The following is a 15,007-nucleotide window of genomic DNA, read 5'->3' as shown; positions in this document are numbered from 1 at the left end:
AGCTACAAATGCAAATCCTGTCACCAGCTGGTTACAGACCCAATCTTTTCATCCTTAGCTTCCTCACAGTCATCATCCTATGGTTTAAAAAAACTCCAATCCCCACCCTTAATTGGATTAATGGTAATTGGCAGTACAAACTCATTGGCTCTTTCAAAATGACCTCCACAAACACATGCTGGGGTCATGAGCTCAAGGAAGCCTCCCTCCCCCGACCTGAAGGAGGAGGAAAGAAGTGAGGTGCACCCTTGTTGGGTGACTGTCCCAGGGCACTGGCTGTTGGGACACTTGGAGTGCTCTATGCTGCATCTCAAAAGCCTCTCTCAACAGTGGTCCATCTGGGAAGGCAAGGTCAGAACCCAGGGGCACTGGGGAGCGGCTCAGCTCTGGGAGAGGCACAGGCTCTGCACATGCCAGGAACGGGCCACCTACCCCAGCACGAGAAAGCTGCTTTCTGCTGTTCTTGCTCTCAAGCTGACCTGTGAGAGAACTGGGCTCATTATTTCTGCTCTATAAAAATCCCTCCTGAGTCCTGGCTACTTTCGGGCTTTTATACACTTCAACATAAAATGTCTAAAGGGAACTGTGCTCGTGCTAATTCTAAATGCTAAGTGGACCCCCTTGATGTACAAAGAGGAGCACGGTTCCGGGCCTCAGGCTGTAATGAGCAGTTCAACATGCCAGTGGAGAATCACCGATGAAAAAGAAACCTAAAATTAAACGTGTGAATTTAATTAGCCTTATCAGCATGTTTCTTGTATCCCAGGCAGCGCTAGTATTGGAACACAAGAGAATAAATAAATCACACCCAACACAACCTAACAACCTACTAGCCAATCAACAGAGGAAAAAATAAAAAAGATCCAAATGTAGTTTTAATAGATGTTTTTAAGAGCTGTCACACTGTTGCTTAATGGCATAGTCACAAAATGAAACTACTTGAGAAATAAGATCCCTGCCTGTAAAAACATCTCTGACAGTAGAATAGGGTTCCAGTGACGGCAAATGTAACTGCTCTTAGAAAAAGTCAGGTTGTCAGAGGCAAGGAAGTATCCGTTTTAAATTCTAAGATTGCTTCCAGAAGCCTGCTAGCATTGTCAAAGTTGAACGCTTGCTCCAGTTGACAGTGTGGTGAACAGGCCTTCTCAGGGCACCTGGGGAGCTACTCTGTGCACGGCAGGAGTGCACTCGCTCGCTCCTTATATTTTAGCAGTCTGCTTTGCATGGAGCATGTAGGGACCAGAGTTGGTTGCCCCAATTCTAGATCTAGCTCTTCTACTACCTGTGATTCTGAGCTAGTTACATCACCTTTCTGAACTTGAATTCCTTCACTGATACAATGAGAGAATGATAGAGCACCTTTAGATGAACGTCAACGACAATGACTTAAGTCCATTCACACAGAAGTAATGAGTTGGGTTCCAGAGAAACTCCATGAACTTGTTCTGGCCACAGGAGCACCTTGGGGTAACTGCAGCTTCCCGATACAATTTCCCAAGACAGCAATACAGGGCACACAAGGTTCTAATGTGAATGTTTGATGATAAAAGTAATTTTGTTGAACTAGAGAAGCAACTTCATTATTTATAAAAAGTGATCTTTATAATTAGATAAAAAGCTATAAAGTTTGTGGTGCTTTTCATTAACATTAAAAATGTGATATGGTAGCCTTAGAGAAACATCATGGCTCAACAATGTACAAGTGACCTACAAGATTGCTGTCAACTCATACCAGACTCATTTTTCATGACCTCTAAGTAGTAATTAATTTTACTGTTCAGTAGATGCCCAATATCTGTTCACTATAAAGTGAAAATCCGCCAAATTGATTTATGAGTAGATAACAAAAGTAAATTAACATCTGTGAACTAATTACTTAGCAGATTCATCAATTGTGTGGATTTCAGAAATTGTTTCTGATGGCATGAAATTAATACTCCCTTTATCCTAATTTTATTTAATGTAATAAAATTTTACTTTTATAAATAATGTATTTATAATATTTTGCCTGGCAGAGGCTAACTTTATATTCAGAGAAATTCAGCAAAGGCATAAAACTACTCCATCCAGGAAAAATCCCAGGGAAGTCTACCCCTGGAGGATGCCTTCCAGGGAGGACAGGCCCATCAGCAAGCTGGAGATCATCTCACCCTCCAAACAGAAATCTCAACTTATTTTAAACAAAAGGATAATAGCTATGTTTAAATATATTTATATTATCTGTATACTTCTTTATTTCCACTTAAAATTACCTCTGTTGCTGGGAACTGAAGGTATCACAGATCTTCATTCTTGTAGTCACATTCTTCCAAGTATTTGCTCACCCTATGCATAGCAGCAAAAGACAAAGAGCTAATGTAGCCCAAAAATGATACGACAAAAATGTTTGTCTGATAGTGTGCAGCAGATATCTCTAAATCCTTGCAGAGTAAGCTCTATCTGAATATGTGTTGCAACATGATGCAGAAGAGACCACCAACTCGAAACCAAAATCTCAGTATACTGAATCCAGGTGTGCTGGTGAAAACACGAATTAAGTGCAAGACGCACGTGTGCACACACGCACACACATACTTCTGTGACTGTACATACCTACATCAGCATGCAAGTTTCTCTGCTGACTAAGTCTAGAAGGAATAACACCGTGGCACCCAGCTCGGATTTTCTTAAGGGAATTTGTCTTTTTGCCTAAATATCAGGATGAGGACCTGTAAATTCTGACTGAGAAGGGGAAGACCCCTTTGATCTACAGGCAGGCAACTAGCAGCCAGAGAATCAGAAACGAAGAACGAGTAAGTACCTGTCTGATTCCGAAGCCCAGCCTCTTAAGCACTCCATGGCTGAATTAATGCTGCCGTACCGCGTTCATTATTTGTTTCACAACCAGTGATGGCTCCCAATCTCTGGGGGAATTTCATCAGCCTAATGATTAAAAAGAACAAAGGAAGCTAGTACTGCAAAAGTTTGTGTTTAGAAATAATTGCTATGAGATCTGGCATTTTATTCAACTTCTAACAGCCCAAAAGCTTCTGGATTAAATATGAATCACAAGAAAGAAATCATGAACTTGATATCAAGAAACTTCTTTTCAGAAATTCAACGAAGTGAGTAGAATTCAACATCTCCGTTAACGCGTTTTGTTTTGTTTTGTTTTAAGCAAGCCCCAATCTGAATCCTAACTCCTTCCTTTAATCCCCTCATGGATTTCAGGTGAGCAAAACACGACTTCGATTGATCAACTGGGATTGGTGGGTTATATTTCATGGAAGTTATCCTTCCATAATTAAGACAAAAATCGGTGCCTTGAAGCGGAGTGCTGCTGTAATAAACACCTAAGAGTTCTTGTTAGACTGCAGCCAGGAGAGGTGGGGACTCTGAGAAGAGAGGTGGCAAACTGGAGGTGCCTGTGACAACCTGGCAGGCAGTTACCACCCCTCTGAAGCAAAGCAGTTGGAAAATCAGAGTGTTAGTTACGGATGCTGATTGTCTCAGGCTGTGATGAACATAACTGTAGAAGAAAGAGGAATGAAAGAGAACATTCTAGAAATACAGAGCCTTTCAACACTGGGAAAGCTGACTGTGTCTCCATACCTAACAGTAAAGTACGAAACTGATAAAAGACTGAGTGACCAAACCCAGCTGGACTCCATATTGGTAAAAAGTAAATTCTGGGTAGGCCACCGAGATTCTCATGTTTTCTTCTTTCAGTAGTTAGTGTGTGTTTCACTGGAACACATTCTTGTATTTGATTATTGGAGTATTCATTCTTTCCAAACAACAGTTGTATGTGTATAGATATGTTTGCGCAATTCATGGACAGACTCAATAAGAGCTGTATCTTTGCTGAATATAACCACTTGGGTTTCTATAGTGTTTCAGGTGCTTTGAGTCCTTGTGTTGTGACACTGAGCACAAAGTACCAAGATCATTTCGATGCTCGACTTAATTGCCAACATTGTCTGTTCTCTCAATTGTTAAACCTGCTGCTTTCTTATCAATGAATAAAGAATTATCTGCCTAGCACTTCATTAAATTCTGTTTTTGTTTTGTTTTGTTTTTTACAGTTAGAGTGGACAGAGAGAGAGAGACAGAGAGAAAGGTCTTCCTTTTTGCCGTTGGTTCACCCTCCAATGGCCGCCACAGCTGGCGCGCTGCGGCCGGCGCACCGTGCTGATCCGATGGCAGGAGCCAGGTGCTTATCCTGGTCTCCCATGGGGTGCAGGGCCCAAGCACTTGGGCCATCTTCCACTGCACTCCTGAGGCACAGCAGAGAGCTGGCCTGGAAGAGGAGCAACCCGGACAGAATCTGGTGCCCCAACTGGGACTAGAACCCGGTGTGCTGGCGCCGCAGGCAGAGGATTAGCCTAGTGAGCCGCGGCGCCGGCCAGTAAATTCTGTTTTAGTTTAGTAAGAGAAAGAAAATATTCAGGTTGAAAAACAAATCAGAATATTCTTTTTGTCATCTTGAGCCTCATGTATCAAGTTGGGTTGGCCAGAGACAAGTATCTGATAAATTATAATGATAAAAAAAACCTGCAGAAATCACAAGCATAATCTTTCAGTGTAATTTTTGATTTTATGGCTCTCTAGTTGTTGGTAGGCTAATATATATATATATATATATAGAGAGAGAGAGAGAGAGAGAGAAAGGCAGAGTTAGACAGTGAGAGAGAGAGAGACAGAGAGAAAGGTCTTCCTTTGCCGTTGGTTCACCCCCCAAATGGCCGCTATGGCCAGCACACCGCGCTGATCCGAAGCCGGGAGGCAGGTGCTTCTCCTGGTCTCCCATGGGGTGCAGGGCCCAAGCACTTGGGCCATCCTCCACTGCACTCCCTGGCCACAGCAGAGAGCTGGCCTGGAAGAGGAGCAACCAGGACAGAATCCGGCACCCCAACCGGGACTAGAACCCGGTGTGCAGGCGCCGCAAGGCAGAGGATTAGCCTATTGAGCCACGGCGCCGGCCAGGCTAATATATTTTTAAAAGTTTATTTATTTATTGCAAATGCAGTTACAGACAAGAGAATCAGAGAGTGAAAGATCATCTATCTTCTGGTTCACGCCCCATGTGGTTGCAATATCCAAGGTTGGGCCAGGCCAAAGCCAGGAGCCAGGAGCTTCATCCAGGTACTCTTAGCACACATACCCACACACGGTGACTATGTGAAGAGACGGTTATGTTCATTTGCTTGGCTGAGGTAATCATTTCACCATGTATATTTATATCAAAACATTAGGTTGTACACTTGAAACATAAAGAAATTTTACGTAAACCAAGAAAAGCCCTCTGCTCAAACCTCTCCAGGGATTCCCAATTTCCTTGGAGAAAAAGCCAGAGCTTTTCCAATGGCCGGGATGTGTACTAAGTGCCTTGGATATGTACTAAGATCCTTCCTCCTCTGCTCTCTGCACCCGCTGCGCCCTTTTAGGCGGGGAACATTGCTTCTCTCAGTACCCACCTGGCTGACACTGGCCTTCAAGTCTCAGCTCCAGTGTCACATCTGTGATGTCTTCCCTCACTGCTGCATTGAAAGTGTAACCTGTCCCCCCTCCCATGCCTGCCTCCGAACCGCCTTCTTTCTCTCACTCCACAGCACGGCTCACCTTGCAACCTAGTAAATGACTCCCTTGTCACTGCTCACTGTCCTTGCGACATACCTGCCACTAGAGAGTAAGTGCCACAAGAGTGGAAATGATTTGTCTTGCTCATGGACAGTTCCTAAGCTCCTTTAAAAGGGACTGGCCCACTGGAGTTACTCCAAATTAGCTGATGAAGGAATGAGTAATTTGGGTTTTGTAAAGGGTTTATTTATTGATTTGAAAGGCAGAGTTACATAGAGCAAGAATGAGAGAGAGAGAGAGAGAGAGAGAGAGAGAGAGGGAGAGAGACAGAGAGAGATATCGTCCATCCACTGGTTCACTCCCAAAATGGCTGCAATGGCTGGAATTGGTCCAGGCTGAAGCCAGAAGCCAGACCTTCATTCTGGTCTTCTACATGGGTGGCAGGGACCCAAGTACTTGGGCCGCCTCCTGCTGCATTCCCAGACACATTAACAGGGAGCTGGGATCAGAAGTACAGCAGCTGGACTCGATCCAGAACTCTAACATGGGATGCTGGTATCACAGGCAGCAACTTAACCTACTGCACCAATACGCCTATACCTACACCAGACAGTTTGTCATTAGTAGCCACCTTGCTTTTAAAATTAAAATAGTGATTTATACAGAACCCTATTTCATTGAAGATTCTGGTCTACTATTTTCTTATCTTTGTCATAATAGGAATATCTTTATTATTGCAAACAATTTTCCCGAGAGACCCACTTCTTAAAGATCTGTCATTGGTCCTTTCTGGACTGAAGGTCAACAGATACTGATATTTTCATATTTTTGAATTAATACAGATTTGCAAACTTTACGGGCATCACATTGATAATTTGACCTTTGAATTGATTCCACTGTATCTCCAGTTTCTTCATTCTTCAGTGGGTATAAAGTGAGGGTAATAAGATGCTCATTTGCCTATGTTCTCCAGAAGCCAGGTTTTATATCATTTTCATGCATACTGTCACTTAGCTAGGAAGCAAGGCCATGTAATTTAATTTCTTCCATAAAACAGCACTATTAGGAAATGCAAGGACATTGTGCCCAATGTGGCATGACAACATATTCAGCTTCTGTGGAGGTCTTGTGTGCTGCCATCTATCACAAGATACAACGTGAGATCCAATGCAAATTGGTTACAGTTTTTGCTTGCTTGTTTCTGGTTTTTTGTTTTTTATTTGAGAGCAGATAGCATCTTTGTTTTGTTTTACTTTTGAAAGAGAGAAAGAGTGAGTGAGTCAGGGCAGGGCCAAATGGAAACCAGGAGTCAGGAATGCAATCCAGGTCTCCAACGTGGCTTGCAGGAACCCAGTCAACTGAGTCATCACTGCTGCTTTCCAGGGTCTGAATTAGCAGAGAGCTGGAGCCAGGAGCTGGAGCTAGGGGTCAAACCCAAGCTCTCCAACGTGAGACAGAGATATCTTGACTGGTGTCTTAATTGCTGGGGCAAATGCCTGCCTGTGGTTATAGTTTTGAATTACACTTTTCTCTTTTTTTTTTCTTTTTTTTTTTCAAAAGTTTATTGAAGTATGAATTTACATTCAGGGGAATTCACCTGAAGTGTGAAACAAATGTAATCACCACCATAACCAAAATATAGAATTGCAGAATAAAGGACGACTCAAGAAACTCCCTCATGCCCCTTGGCAGTCAACCTTGCCTTCATCTCTCAAACCTGCCAACCTGTTCTCTGCCCAAAGGATCAAATGTAAACCCTAAAATGATTATGGAACAATTGGTAAGTGTACAAAATACTCAAAACCACATTTCTAAAAGCAAAGAATATAACAAGATGAAGGCAGCCTCTCGTTCTACACATATACAGGTATTTTGTTCAGTATTCAGGTAAATCTTGGTTAGGATTAAGCTCACCATCACCATGGATATGCCCTAACAGTAATTTCTAAGACCATACTGTGAAAGAATCTGTGATTTTTAGAACAGTACAATGGGGTTTTAAAATGTAAATCAGAGTAATTTACAATGTTGTCTTAAGATCGGTTTCAAGATCACCAGTCTAGCTATTATTGTGTTCTAAACTTGACCTCTTGGAAGAACTAGCTTTAGTCATCTTTGCAGAGTATGAGAATCAAGATAAGGACTGGTTAACAATCAGACTGGGGCTGGTTGATAGAAAAACTATTTTAAATAATGGAATTGAATTCTGTGAAAATGCGGCCATGCCAAATTCACCCCTGCTGTCACTGTGAGAGGGACAAAGAAAGCAGAACTGTGGACATCGCTCCTCAGAAGTCTCACCTCTTCTTTCCAGCACCAGACCTTACGTGCATCAGCTTCTCGAACTCAAAACTCTGTTGAACCAAGCAGCGCGCTGTGGGCGAAAGGGCACTACACTTTTCAACTGAGCTCTTTCAATAGTGAAACCCTGGCATAATGTTAGGCAGCCGGTAGATAATTAGAAAGTACTTATCTTACGTATATTTCATCTAATAGATTTCCTTTCCAGCTGCGATAGTCACTTTTTTTTTTTTTGGACAGTGAGAGAGACAGAGAGAAAGGTCTTCCTTTTGCCGTTGGTTCACCCTCCAATGGCCGCCGCTGCCTGCGCGCTGATCCGATGGCAGGAGCCAGGTACTTCTCCTGGTCTCCCATGGGGAGCAGGGCCCAAGCACTTGGGCCATCCTCCACTGCACTCCCTGGCCACAGCAGAGAGCTGGCCTGGAAGAGGGGCAACCGGGACAGAATCCAGCACCCCGACCGGGACTAGAACCCGGTGTGCTGGCGCCGCAAGGCGGAGGATTAGCCTAGTAGATAGTCACTTCTTAAAGAAGAAATGCTTACTGGGCTCACACTGGAACCACACTGAGTGGTTCCCTGCCAGGTTGAGAAAAGGCTGTTGGTAATGACTAGCCGCCCACGAGAGAAAGGCAGCCTGCACCAGCTCACCAAATGGGTTGCTTATTTTTTGTCTGAAACACGTACTGTTGTCTTTCTGACTAATCTTTTACGCTGTGCAGTGTGTTGACCGTAGGGGGTCTTTCATGTTCATCAAACTAGCATAAAATGCCTAGCTTTGGAAGATAAGATTTTCTGTTTTCTCTAACACAGAATTATGTCAGATGTGGAATACAATCTTGAATTAAGAACCCAAGAATTTGGCACGAAGGGTTGACTTTGTCAGCATAGCCCTTAACACCGAGATTCTGAATCTTGTTTTAGAGGATGTTGCCATTGATCCTCATTTGTCAACCCTTTCTCTTTGCCATCCATGAAGTGCTTAAGCTGGAGAGCCTGACTGGGAGTCACGGGTCTCAGTGGTGTCTCCATCCCCAGGGGCACCAGATGGCTTCTTTCACTTATTGCTCAGAGGGCGGGCCCTGTCTGAGGAAGTTCAAGGGAGAATTTAAACTGCTGTTCTGCATAACTCTCGGCAGGGCATGTGTGCTGTAAACTCATTGAGTTATGATTCTAAATCCTTTAAGCCAGTGCTCTCTTGTCTCAGCACCAACCCAGTATTTCAGCTAAGCCTATGATCATCTTGTAACCAGTGATTTGCAGGTCCCCGACTCTGCATACTTTCAGCAAGACTTCTACCTTCTTCCTAAACTAACATTGCCTTCTCTCTACATTGGTCTCTCCTTGGCTTCACCAACTGAGTTTCTTTTTTTTTTTTTTTTTTTTATTACATTGAACTTCATCCTAGCCTCTGGTCTTTCCCAAGACCTCGTACTTTCTTGTTCCTGCTGACCTCCCTCCCATCAGTTGCCTTTCTCCTGATACTTCTTGGATTTGCTGGTCATCAGTTATTGTTTGATAACTAACCCACCCTGTCGGTATTTATCTCTGGATCTCAGTCATAGCTGGGCTAATCTCCATCATTAGTAATGAAATAAATGTCAGCTACATAAGAAACATCTCATGAAGTTAGGCTGCTGACATATTTGGCATTAACCATGTCTACTGTGATCCTCAAATGAATGACCCTGACACTGCCTCGAGTTGGGATTTTACCCAAAATACATACCTCACAGAAGTCAAAACAAATGCAGGGTAGTCTGTAGTCAGTAGTCATATTTTCCATGTCATTTTGAAAATTAAAATTCTCCAAATGATTTTTCCTGATTGTTGTAATATATTACTAGACTTGTCTAATTTCATTCATATCAGAGCCTGTTTTAGGGATGTAGCCAAAGAATGGCTATTCTTAGTGGGATATTTTTGAAAGCTTGGTTATGATTTCTGGAAAAAATATAGAAATTCCAATGCTGTGAAATAGCTCAGAGTCAATTTATTATTTCATTAGCAAAAATAGATGAAAAGGAACCTGGTTCTTTAAACGCTTATAAACCAGTACTCTCAAAACTGAGCATAGACTGGAACATGGAAATTGAGAAAATCATATGAGCCACTGGTGAAAGTGAGTAAGTAGGTGCTCACGACCTGTCTGACCCCAGAGACTCTGGTTGTCTAAGGTCACCCCCAGTCCTCCCAAGGGCCAAGCGGGCCGACAGTTTGAGAAACTGTTCATGTGTCTAGGACTCAGGATGAAGTTCAAGCACTGAACTTACACAAGTGTGCATGAACAATGCACGGCATCATCAGACATTAAGAAAATGCAAATCAAGATCACACACATGGCGATATCTACAAGAAAATAAAAATTGAAAAGGAAAAGCAAGTGTTGGCAAGGATGTGGAAACTGGAACCTCATGCATTGCTGGTGGGAATAGAAAACATTCAGGCACTGTGAAAAAAAAACAGCTTGGCAATTCCTCCAAAGTGAAACATGAGATTGTGTCCCCTCCCAGTCTCACTCCTAGGTATATAACCAAAAGAATTGAAAGCAGATACTCAAACAAGATCTGTTCATAGCAGCGCTATTTGTAGTAGCCAAAATGTTGAGTGTTCATTAGCAGATAAATGGATAAACAAATTGCGGTATATAGATATAGATATAGAGAGTATATGTATATATATATATAGAGAGAGAGAGAGAGAGAGAATCATCCAGTAGCAGAAAGCCAAGAAAGTACTGATGCACAGTGCAGTGTGAACAAACCTCCACAACAGTAGAGGCCAGACACACACAAATTATTATATATTGGATGATTTCTTTTATATGCAAGGTCCCTGACAGATAACCCCAGGACAGCACACAGGTTGAAAGTGGCCAGGGGTTAGGAGGAAAGGAGAGTAGGGAGAATTGCTTAGGAGTTTTATACTGGAGTTAAGAAATGTTTTGTAACCAGAAAGAGAAGAATACTACATTGTGAACAGACTACATGTCAATGAATTGTTCGCTTAAAATGATTAATTTCATATGTGAATTTTGCCTTTAACAATTATTGTTTAATTACACAAGTGCAGAACTGGACATTTAAAAATTCTTCACATTATGTTTAATAACATCAATGCTAAGCGCAGTAGTCAGGTGCACGTTTTATTTAAAATGTATCTGTATGTGCCAGATAGTTTTTTCCATTAGCTAGGAGATCTGTGCCAAGGGGAAATGGCTTATTCCATTTCAGTCAAGCCCTCTTAATGCCAGACACTTAAAAAACGCATTGTGTTAAATGGGCCAGGGAGAGGGAGGAAAAGATTCGCTTTGTCCCTGCACTTCCTACCGCTCTCCCAGAGCAGGTTACGCTCACAGTCTCATTTGTTCTTCCTGGGGTAGGTGTCTGGAAATGAGTGGGCATTAGGGATTCTTCTCGGGTTATAGGCTGGCTGTATCAAGACTCCACTTTATGTTGCTTGCTCCATACAGTGGTTGTATTGAACTCATCTGAAAGAGATAAAACATAAACCACTGTGATGGTTAATTGGTTAGATGTCAGTGTGGATGTTGCTGTAAAAGTATTTTTTGGACGTGGTTAGCAATTACAATCAGGGGTGGGTCTTTGGCCTTGTAGTGAAGACATCACTGGGACACCTGCATCCCACATGGGAGTCTGAGTTTACCTGGGTTTGAGTCCTGGCTCTGTTCCTGGTTTCAGCTTCCTGCTAATGTGCGTCCTGAGAGGCAGTTGGTGAGGGGGCAATCCACCTGGAAGACCCAGACCTGGCTGTTGCTGGCATTTGGGGAATGAACCGGTGGATGGCAGATTCTCTCTCTCTCTCCCCCTTCAAATACATTAAACAAACAAATAAATTTAAATTAAAAACAAAAGAAAAATAATTACAATCAATTGACTTTTAAAATAAGTTTTCTTTTAATGTTTATTTTCTTCCTATATACTTGAAAGGTGGAATGACACTGAGAGAAAGAGAGAGATGGAGAGAGAGACAGAGAGAGACAGAGAGAGAGAGAGAATCCTCCATCCACTGGTTCACTCTCAACATCCAACTCTGGTTCGTATTCAAGCTAGGAGCCAGGAATTCCATCTGGGTCACCCACATGAATGGCAGAGCTCCATGCACTTGAGCCGTCATCTTCTGTCTTCCAGAGTGCATTTGCAGATAACTGGATCAGAAGAAGAAGTGTGGGGACTTGAACTGGGAATCCAAATTGGGTTTTGGGCATCCCAAATGGTGACTTAACATGCCATGCCACACCCCACTCAGTGCCTTTAAGTAAAGCAGATACTGTGAAGGGGTCTTATCCAATTAGTTGAAAGCCCTAAAAGTGAAGACTAAAGTTTCCCAAAGAAAGAATTGTGCCTCCAGGCTACAACACAGAAATCCTGCCTGAATTCCCAACCTTGGGATTCAAGACTGTAACTGGCTCTTCCCTGAACATCCAGCCTACTGGCCTGTTGCATAGATTTCAGACTTGGCATTCCCTTGTCACATAAGCCAGTTCCTGTAAACAAATTTCACAATGGATAATGGATGGACAGACAGGTGATGGATGGATGGATATATAGATATAGATAGATTTCGGAAAGATATAGATAATAGATGGACAGAGATAGCAGATGGGTGGATAGTTGATAGGTAATAGATTGATATAGAAAGATAATAGATTATAGATGACAGATTGTTTATATATATAACCGATTATAGATAATAGATGATGATGAGATAGATAGATAAATAGATAGATACATACATACATACATACATACATACTCTATTGGGTCCTTATTTCTCTGGAGATCTCTAACACATTCTTTTCAACAATACCCCCCTTACATCGATCTTGAGCACTGCTCTTGGTTATTAAAAAGGCCACTGACACTTTGTCAATATCCCCCCAAGGCCACTATATCAGAAAAAAAAAAGAATAACCTTCACAGGTTTAATTACCCTTAGACTCACTCAGAGAAACCAGGGCTTAATTTTATTTTCCCCTGATTCATGTTCCTTAGTGAAGCAAGGTTTGATAATACCAAAACCCACAGAGCGTCAGTGTCATCAGATCTCAAAGACAGCACAAAATGATGGCATGCTTTAGACCAAATCCTGTTCAACAGCTAAACATATTCAGTGTAATGTGAATTCCTCAAAGAAAATAAATTACAATAACAATCTGAAGGAGCAAGCTGACAGCTGTTCTCTTTTCATTTTCTTAGAAGATGGGATAGTAACAGAATTTTTGAAATATCCTATACACAGCCTAAATCAAATGAATTTGCAAGAGGTCAGTTTTATTTTATCTTGTTCTGGAGAGACAGCAGATGTATGGTGGGGGGACATGACAAAGAGCAAGCACCAGCTTTCTCGGGGCAACCAAACACTCAGCCGAGGCCAGGAGAGAAATATGGCTCTTAGAGTTATTGTGAAATCCAAGAAATGAGCTTAAAAATGTAGTATTTATATATTTGAAAAGTAGAAAGACAGAGATTTAAAAGAGGACGAAAGTTCCCTATCCCCAGCTGCCCACAACAGCTGGAGCTGGACATGGCTGGGCCAAAGCTGGGAGCTGGGAGCTCAGTCCAGGTTCCTCCTGTGGGTGGCAGGAACCCAGCTACTTGAGCCCAACTACTGCTGCTGCCTGCCAGGGTCTGCACTGGCGATTTGCTGGAATAAGAAGCTGGAGCTGGAAATCAAACCCAGAGGCTGTGGATATGGGACGTGGCATCGTAACTGTCTGTGCCAAATGCTCACCCCAACAAAGGAACTTTTTGCAATGTGAGTAATAATCAGGGAAATACAAATTGGAAAAATAATGAAAATATCACTCACCGGATTTATAAAAATTAAAACATTATAAAGCCTTCAGTGCTGAGCAGGATGTAGTAAAACTGGTCATTTCTCATGCTGCTGATATCATTCTAACGGCTAAGATAGTTCAGAAAAGAAATCTGTGACTCCTAGTATATCTACTAACATTTACAAGGCATTTGATGACCAGCAGTCTCCCTGGGAAATAAACGCATAGGAGAGTTACTGAAACATGAGGATACTTCAGAAAGTCCATGGAAAATAGAATTAAAAGGTAAGTTTATGCTGGTGCAAAAAATTCTGAAATATATGCATAGTTTTTTTTTTCAGAATATGCACTTTCTGTTAAATTTTGAAGCTCCCTCATGTGTAGTTATTTAAAAAAAAAAACTGAAAATAGCCTACTTGTCAATAAAGGGAGAAAGACTGGATCAATTAATAGCCATTCTATAAAATATTAAGCTTGGGGGCCACTGTTGTGGTACAGCAGGCTAAGCTGTCTGTAGCAGGAGCACCAGGTCAAGTCCTGGCTACTCTGCTTCCAATCCAGCTCCCTGCTAATGCACCTGGGGAAGCAGCAGAAGATGGCCCAAGTGCTTGGGCACCTGCCACCCACAAGGGAGACCCGGATGGAGCTCCTGGTTCCTGGCTTCTGCCTGGTCCAGCAGGCATTTGGGCAGTGAATCAGTGGGTGGAAGGTTGTGTGTGTGTGTGTGTGTGTGTGTGTGTGACTGTCTTTCAAATTAGAAAATTAATCAGTCAAAAAAAATTAAGCTTCTATTAGAAGCAAGGAGTAACATCTGCCTGTATTGATGTAAACAGCAATTCACAAACTAGTCAAGCAAAGACTACATAGCAGAGAGACAGAGAATGTGAATCCCTTCTTGAGAGAGGCCCACATGTGAGTGTAATGTGTTTGTTCGCCCATACTTGCATAGGGAAGCTGGGGAGGAAACAGGCTCAAGTGCTAACCCTGCTCCAAAGGAGGTGGAGTTGCCCGGAGGACTGAGGAAGGTGTGGGCCAGACGGTCAAGGCTTCATTTTTATGTTTCTGTTTTGTTTGACTTTGGAGTGTGTATATTTGCGATCTTGTGTGTATTATGATGTGTTGACATCTTAAAAGCCTCTCTGACTGGAGACAGCCTTCCCAAAGAGAGCCAATTCTTAGCGATAGCGCAGGCCCAGCCAGGAGCAAGACTTTGCTGTCCAAACTAGCCAAGCCAGCACGTTACCCTTCCATCATGCCCTATGACCCTGGCCATGCTATTCCTCCTTTTACACTTCCATCATGCCCTATGACCCTGGCCACGCTATTCCTCCTTCTCCATCACCCTGGAGC

General features: G+C 42.6%; 1 long non-coding RNA gene across 1 annotated transcript; it reads right to left on the bottom strand.

The window, feature by feature from the left end:
- Positions 1–10,992: 10,992 nt before the first annotated feature.
- LOC138848496 (uncharacterized) lies at positions 10,993–11,685 on the bottom strand. Its single transcript, XR_011386332.1, has 2 exons — positions 11,524–11,685; positions 10,993–11,347 (listed from the first exon to the last, which is right to left on the bottom strand). It is a non-coding gene; the product is annotated as an uncharacterized lncRNA (long non-coding RNA).
- Positions 11,686–15,007: the final 3,322 nt, after the last annotated feature.

This window comes from Oryctolagus cuniculus, chromosome 2 (genome assembly GCF_964237555.1).
Source record: "Oryctolagus cuniculus chromosome 2, mOryCun1.1, whole genome shotgun sequence".
NCBI lineage: Eukaryota > Metazoa > Chordata > Mammalia > Lagomorpha > Leporidae > Oryctolagus > Oryctolagus cuniculus.
Note: the sequence above shows the minus strand (reverse complement) of the source record. Positions and strands in the feature narration are given on the sequence as shown.